This window comes from Cavia porcellus, unplaced genomic scaffold (assembly GCF_034190915.1).
Source record: "Cavia porcellus strain 051 isolate PalLab524CR breed Dunkin Hartley unplaced genomic scaffold, mCavPor4.1 scaffold_6, whole genome shotgun sequence".
Lineage (NCBI taxonomy): Eukaryota > Metazoa > Chordata > Mammalia > Rodentia > Caviidae > Cavia > Cavia porcellus.
The window spans coordinates 33,329,954-33,337,500 of record NW_026947489.1 but is presented as its reverse complement, the minus strand read 5'-3'; the positions used below and the strand labels follow the sequence as shown (position 1 = coordinate 33,337,500).

Here is a 7,547-nt window from a genome sequence, read left to right as displayed (position 1 = left end):
CCAGCAATAAAAAGTCAGCTGTCTAAATTACTCAGTTTTTAAAAATCAGTCCAGGGTGGAAAGCACTCTCGTGACAATCACAATTTTGTTTACCTACATTCATGTCAGATGCACTATGGAACTAAAGCTTCCTGGAAAACATAGGCGAAGTCCTCATTTTAAGTTACTTTGTAAGATGGCTCAATAGAATTATTATTCCTAGTTATTCTCAGAAGATTACTGACAGTAAAAGTTTGAAAAGTGAGATAGCAGGTACTCACAACGATTTTCGAAGTTAGGACAACTAGATTCGTTACAACACAGTGTACTTACAGCATATTTGCTTGATTCCTTTATAGGACAATGGAAGATTCTTTTATTCATGCTGGTTAGTGCTCTGGGCTACTGGGGTCACAAACAATGAGCACACATCAAAAGGAGCCAGTTATATGTAACGTTCACCTTAGACTATGGCAATGAGAGAATAAAGCCATAGGTTCCAATGTGTGTGTGTGTATTTTTCTTTACTTTCCATCACAATTCACTCACATTTATACCAAACAGCCTTCCCAGAGCCAACCTACTTTCCTTTCTCATTCTGAAACCAAGGACTGCTATTTTAGCATCATACATTTACTTTGAAAGGCCCTGCACTGGCATGTAAATAATTATGAAGCTAATCTGTTAAGTAGGTCCCTGTTCTAAATTCACTAGTTTTCTTAAACAGAAAAGTAAACTTATATCTAGCATGTCAAAGTTGTTCATAAGCTAGAAAGTCTTTAATAATAAATATTTCCCATCAACATTATTAAAGAATGACATTAGGAACAACAAAGTATTCCATTCAGAGCATTCTAATCATTCCCTCATTTGAGCAAGTGAATGTTTTTCAATCATCTAAAATTGTATTCTTCAGGTATTTCATAGACTATAATAGCATATATTATCCAAAATGTGCACAATTACTTATTAGCAAACCCAAATGCCATTAGGTTAAACAAAATCCCCTGCATAGCAAAAGGGTTAACTAGATTTGTATTAATATAGAAGCCAGGCTTTTAATATTCTGCAAATGTTAACAAAGAAAGATGATAATGTTGAGTTAATATGGGTTAAGCATAAAATGAAAATAAATTTTTCTGATTGCGAGGTGTTGACACTTTTTTGGCTAGGGCCTCCAGCCTGTTCCTGAAAGCTGTGTAATTACAGAAGGCTTTTCCCCTCCTTCCCCCTCCTGCTTCGAGCCTACCCACATTAGTAATGACCCCTTCACTGCTTCAAAAACCACTAATGGTCTTCAGCACGGGCAAGAAAAATGAACAGGATAAATTGGAATCCACAGTCAGTAATTTGCATCCTCTGAGGCTGCTTTGGCCACTCGCACTCGTTCCTGGCCATCAATCGCTGCCTGTCAGGTGCTGCTCTCTGCCTCCATGACAAATACTCCTCCTAACACTCGGATTCGTCCAAACAATGTAATCGTCCTCCATGCTCCTTTTGGTAAGGGAGATAATGAATGACTGCACACACAAGAAGGATTGCTCATCACAGACGCCGAGGTGGTTCAAACTGGAAAAGGCCTCAAGTACAAATTTTAATTGACTGAAAACACTGGTTGGGTGGGAAATGAAAAAAAAAAATCTTTCTTGTCAAGGTATTTTCTTGCTGAATTCAAGGAAGGTAGTAACACTTTTTGAGTTTTTGTGCCCCCAAGATTTTGAGAGGCTAGGTTTATAGGTTGTTTGCTCAAGAGGAAAAAGTTCTCCAAATAGGAAACAGGAAAATAAAAGATGCAACAAGGGCATGCGTAGATCTAGATCGGTAAGGTCTTCCAGTGTGCAGTTCTTCATGCAGTGTTTTTGTTCCGTTTTGTGTGTTTAGTCTTCTAAGATGATTCGGACCAAATGTGGATTGTGGAGTGTGTGTATGCATGTGTGTATGTGTGGTGGGTGTGTGTGTGTGTGTGTGTGTGTGTGTGAGAGAGAGAGAGAGAGAGAGAGAGAGAGAGAGAGAGAGAGAGAGAGAGAGACAGAGACAGAGAGAGACAGCGAGAGACAGAGGGACAGACAGAGATAAAGACATAGAAAGAGACAGAGAGAAACAGAGACCGAGAGACAGATAAAGAGAAATAGAAAGAGAAAAGTGGAAGCAAGAAAAGAGAAAGGCATAGATGAAATAAAGGTTTAAGATTCTAAGGAAAGACAAGAGGGAAAAGTGGGTGCTACCAGACAGGCCGTTCCTTTATGTTTGATTGTGAATCCTGATTGAATAACAAGCCTTCTTTCCAGTGTCTTATCAGAAATGCGGTCAAATGGTTACAGAATTTTACAATAAACAGTACATCTTATCTTGGGAATCCCTGAGCTATACTTTCACTACGAAAACAGTTACAAATTCTACCCACAACCATTAAAAAATTGGTACCTTACCAAAATTCACCTTGCACAGATGGCTTTTTTTAATTAATAGGGAAGACCATAATAACTTTAACTTATTTAAATACTGCTCTGTGGCTTTTGAACACTCATGATCTCATGCCCCTTGTATACATGGGTGGACTGTTTATCTGAAAGTGTTCTGGCAGTCGGCCACTATATTTCTAAAATTAAAAGAGGGACGGAAAACAATCAGCTTTCAGAGGAATTGGAACCATGACAATATGTTTTGGCTTAATTTACAAATATATGTATATATTTAAGGCCAAACTCTGGAACTAGAGAATTTCAAGTATATGGTCTCTCATATGCGTTCTTCTACTTTATTAGAACAGACATCATATTGAAATAATAAACATGGGAAGCCTTTGCTCCTTCTTTGATGTATATTACTAAATGTCTGACTGGCTCAAATTTAAAATAAACTTTAGAATGTTTGCACTTGAAAACTGGAAGTAGACCACAAGCAATAATTTGTTGTCAGTTCCCATATTTTTGAACTAAAACTATGGTTTAGTCTATTCACTGTTGGGGGCTAAGCCATTTGAGTCTGGTGGCCAGAGGTGGCCTGGCTCACTCATCAGAGGACACACTGTACTATAACAGTGACAATGACAATTCCCTTCATCAAGAAAGAATCAGCAAAGTTTTCACATCTCAGAATGATTCTATGGCCACTGGTGAACACAACAAGGAAATTACAAAGATCCTCCTTGAAACATCAACTGATCAAGGTTCAAAATGTTAATAAGGCAAGTACAGCTCATGGCCAAAGTAACAAGAAAGTATTTCTCACTGCTTTCTAAAAAAGTCAATCGCAGTTAAGATACTCTCTTTACTCAAGAGACCACGGCCTGCTTCTGCTACTTTTATTTGGGGGGAGAGAATGGGACCCAGTTATCAAGTGCTTGAAAGTAAAGCCACAGTATCCTTACCACACGTCATGGGGCAATTTGGTGAATGAAATCACCTAATAATAATCTGTTATGAATAACCACTCTGGTGTTGTCTATACTAGAACTGATTTATCATGAATTTTATTTAAGTTAAAAGGATTTATATGCTGGTGTTTTAAAATTTTAAAGGATACTGTAAATAACCTTATGAATTAGAAGTGCACAATAAATAGAAAAAGTATTTATTTAAAACTAAGATACTGGAAACAACGCAAACATCTGTCAAATTGCATTGTCATTAACTACAATGTGAGGTTCTCATGGAAAGGTTGTCCCCATATATTGCTAAGTGAAATAGGTTGAGCGATATGTATTATTCATTTTAGGCTAAATAAGTAAACTAAGGAAAACTAAATACATGTAATTATGTTTCTAGAGTAAGAAAAGCATCTGGAAAAATACATGCTAAATAATAGTTTTTATGGTGTAGGGTCTAGAGATGGAGACTGTTTATTTGTATATTTCTGTATTGTCTGTATGTGTACAACTTCGAACCATTCTTAAATCCACTAGTAATTATGAAATTATACTTAATTGATGGTAATTATAATTAATTTATATACATTACATTAAAAACACATAATCATTTAACTTTTTTATATTAGACATTGTCTTGTATGATAGTAACTTTTTCCTTGGAGTTTTTTCCAGTATGGGGCACCGAACCCAGGGAGCACTGAGCCTACATCTTCTTTAAATTTTATCCTGGCAGAATTGTCTTAAGTTGTCCAGGCTGCAGCAGAACTTCCCATCCTCTCACCTCAGTCTTCCTCACAGCCGAGATTATAAACACGCATCATCAAGCCTGGCACCCTGGATAGTTCCAGAGCAAGGTATCTCCAGGATCAGTCCTATCCTTTAGCTATGTTTCAGCCCCCTCCAAGGTCCATGTTTTATAGAGTTAACTCATGTGACCAGGATTCTGGTATCCTACTTGCATATAAAACCCTTAGGATTCTTAATGTGGACAATGAAGTTGTATTGGGCAGATATTTACTGATCGAGGACATTGTTTACTGAACCAGAGTGTAAGCACCTACCAAGAATTTAATCCCTGAATAAATAAATGTATCTTTCTGTAATGTCAAATTTATTTAATGGTCATTAATTTAGCAACTTTTTCTTATGCAAAAAAGCATTCCTATCCTATGAGAATTTTAAAGTTAAAGAAACATAAACATTTGAAAACCATCCAACCTTTTTGGAGATAATCTTTCTACCAAGTTCCAGTAACAATTTTCTTATGTTTATAATAATTTTACCTTTTCATTATTGTGTCTTATTTACATCTTTATTAAATATAATTTCCTGAAGACAAAGCCTTTAACTTTCATATTTCTCCCCTACTCTGTTCACTGTTTCAAAATATTTGTAGAAGGAACAGGAAAAAAGCACACAAGTTTTCTTTTCAGCTCTGTCAGTAGTTATGTCACCTTAAATAAGAGACACAGTCTCTGTAAGGGTAAGATAAGAAGGTTAACAAAGTTATGAATGGAATATAAGACATCTAAAGAGATTGTAATAACAAAGTTTGTGATGATTAATTCGAAATCTCACAGACTCCCTTTTGCACAAGGGTGCATGTGTGCACGTGAGCGCGCGCGCGCACACACACACACACACACACACACACAAACACACTTTCCTTCTCAAATGTCCTCTACATCAGAACACGGAAATACCCTTTACTGTTCCATTGCCCATTCTAGCTGAAACCTCCCCATGAAATGTGGTGCATCTATCTTCTGCTTTTTGTTATTGTATTTAAGCCTTTGTTTTGTGGTTGTCATATCCTTGTCCCTGGCTCTTAAGAGCAGAACTATAAAACATTAGAGTAGAAAAGACTTTCAGAGAGCTCTTAGGCCAGGATCTAATTTGTGTAGATGGGAAAATCAAGGCTCACAAATGACCTGGACCAGTCATACACAGAGGCATTGGTAAGAGCTGAGATACCCACTTGCTCTCCAGTCATTTATACTTTCCCATTCTGACCCTGATGTTTTCTTCTATTAAAGTGTTATTTCCCTTCTCTTTTGGTCATGGTGCTCTGATTTGACATTAGGACGTGGTTGAAGATGGTTAGTAACACAGGCTTGGTCAATCAACATAGCTGATTGCTGTCTGTGTCGCTCCCGGCCGGCAGGAAGAACACACGACAAGGTCTGGCGGTGGTCAGGCTTTTCTTTATTCTCTCCTTATACAGTCTGCCCCGAAGCCTCTACCGGTCCGCTCTCCGCGGCTCCTTCCGTGCTTCAGTCTGCCCCGAAGCCTCTACCGGTCCGCTCCCCGCGGCTCCTTTCGTGCTTCTCTCCTACAGTCTGCCCCGAAGCCTCTACCGGTCCGCTCCGCGCGGCTCCTTTCGTGCTTCTCTCCTACAGTCTGTCCCGAAGCCTCTACCGGCCCGCTCTCCGTGGCTCCTTCCGTGCTTCTCTTCTCCAGGGGTGGAGGTACTGGCTATATATAGGATTGTGGCCTCCAATCAAATCAAGGCGGGTCGCGTAAGCTGATTGGCTAGCAACATTAGTAGCTAGGCAGACTACCCTGCGAGGCGGGAACTTAGTGGGGTGATAGGGATCAGGAAGCAGGAAACAGACGCCACACAGGCGGGCTCGATGAGAGGGGTAATCTAGCTCAGGCTTTTGTACTTTCCTACAGGCCTCGAAATCACCGCGTCTGATGACTTGACAGTGCCACGGCTCCCAACAGATTGCGTGGCTGCATTAAGGATGGAACCCAAATTTGGCTAACGGGAGCCTGGCGTAGGAATTCCCAAAGAGTTTTCTATCCCATGGGGTTACTCAGTCACAGACTGCTTGGCCTTGGGATTGTCTTTGTTGCCACTAAAGGAGGGAATCTGAGAATGAAGATCATGTAGACTAAAGCAGAGCCAATAAATACAGAAAAAAGATGGTGCTTGTTTCTACATTTCATTTGCACTCACTCGGACCAATACATTAGCTCTCACTAACACACAAAGTCCAACTTAGATTACCTAAAACCTTATCAGATTACTCCCTTTTCCTTTCCAGCTAAAAATGATGTTAAAAAGAAAGCAAAGTAGGGGCTGGAGATTTAGCTCAGCGACATAAGGACCTGACTTGCAAGCAGGCAGTCATGAGTTCGATCCCTGGTACCGATTAAAAAAAAAAAAGAAGAAGAAAGAAAAGAAAGCAAAGTAGGAGGATGCAGAGAATGTGGCCGAGATGAAGAAGGGATAGAACCACTCATCCTGCCTTACTTAGTCTTTAAGTAGTGACAATGTCAAACATGCTAAACTATGACAACTTGTAAGCTTTTAAGTTTATCAGCCACATACTCCCAATAGATTAAAAAATAACCAAAACTTGGAAGATAGAGGTTTAAAATATGTAATTTATTTTGAACTGTGAAAACCTTGGGTCTAAATTGGCCAAGCGAAACAGAAGGTAGAATTTTGATGCATTTCTTCAATGACCCAAGAGTAAATTTCAACTTGTTTCTTGTATGAAATTGAAACACTTAAACGAGATGAATGTTTTCTAATAAAAATACCTGAGAAATATTTACATTCAAAAGTTTTGTAGTAGCCAAAGGCTGTGATAACATAAAATGAAACAAAAATACTGCAATCATCTTGCTAATTTAAGATTACTGATTTGCATAAAATTCCCTTAGCCAGCTGCAGATGGATAGCATATTTCAAATGGTATAAGATCACAACATTTCCTCCCATTTCCACAATTCTGGCACATCTAACCCCCACTCGTAGAACAAGTGGAGAACCTTTCGGAGCCAAAAGTGGTTGCTTCCCCGAATTTCTGCAGCTTTCCTCTGCCTTGTGTGTTCACACCATGGTCTCTATGCATCTACACCTGTGTTACTATCTCTCACTGGACTGCAAATCATTCCAGGGCAGAGTTCAAATGTTATGTGACCTTGAACTTCCTACAGGCCAGTGTTTCTACAAAATAAGGGCTTCATACGTGTCAGTAAAGCCGTTCTTTTTAAAATTGATACTTTTTTTTTTGACAGAAAGGGCTGACTGTGCCATAGACACAGTATAAATACTCAGATACAGAAGGATTCAGCCAGTCATTTAACGGTTTTACAGGCACAATATTTGGATATTTGGAAACATCTACTGAATTTTTCACTTTTTATCCAGATGTTTGGTGTCATGGAAACACAGATTTCAGAT

At 38.8% G+C, this 7,547-nt stretch overlaps 1 protein-coding gene across 7 annotated transcripts in view; it reads right to left on the bottom strand.

Annotated features, from left to right (window-relative positions):
• Positions 1–7,547, bottom strand: part of Meis2 (Meis homeobox 2) — a 202,205-nt gene that overhangs the window by 59,349 nt on the left and 135,309 nt on the right. The gene's annotated exons all lie outside the window — the stretch shown is intronic.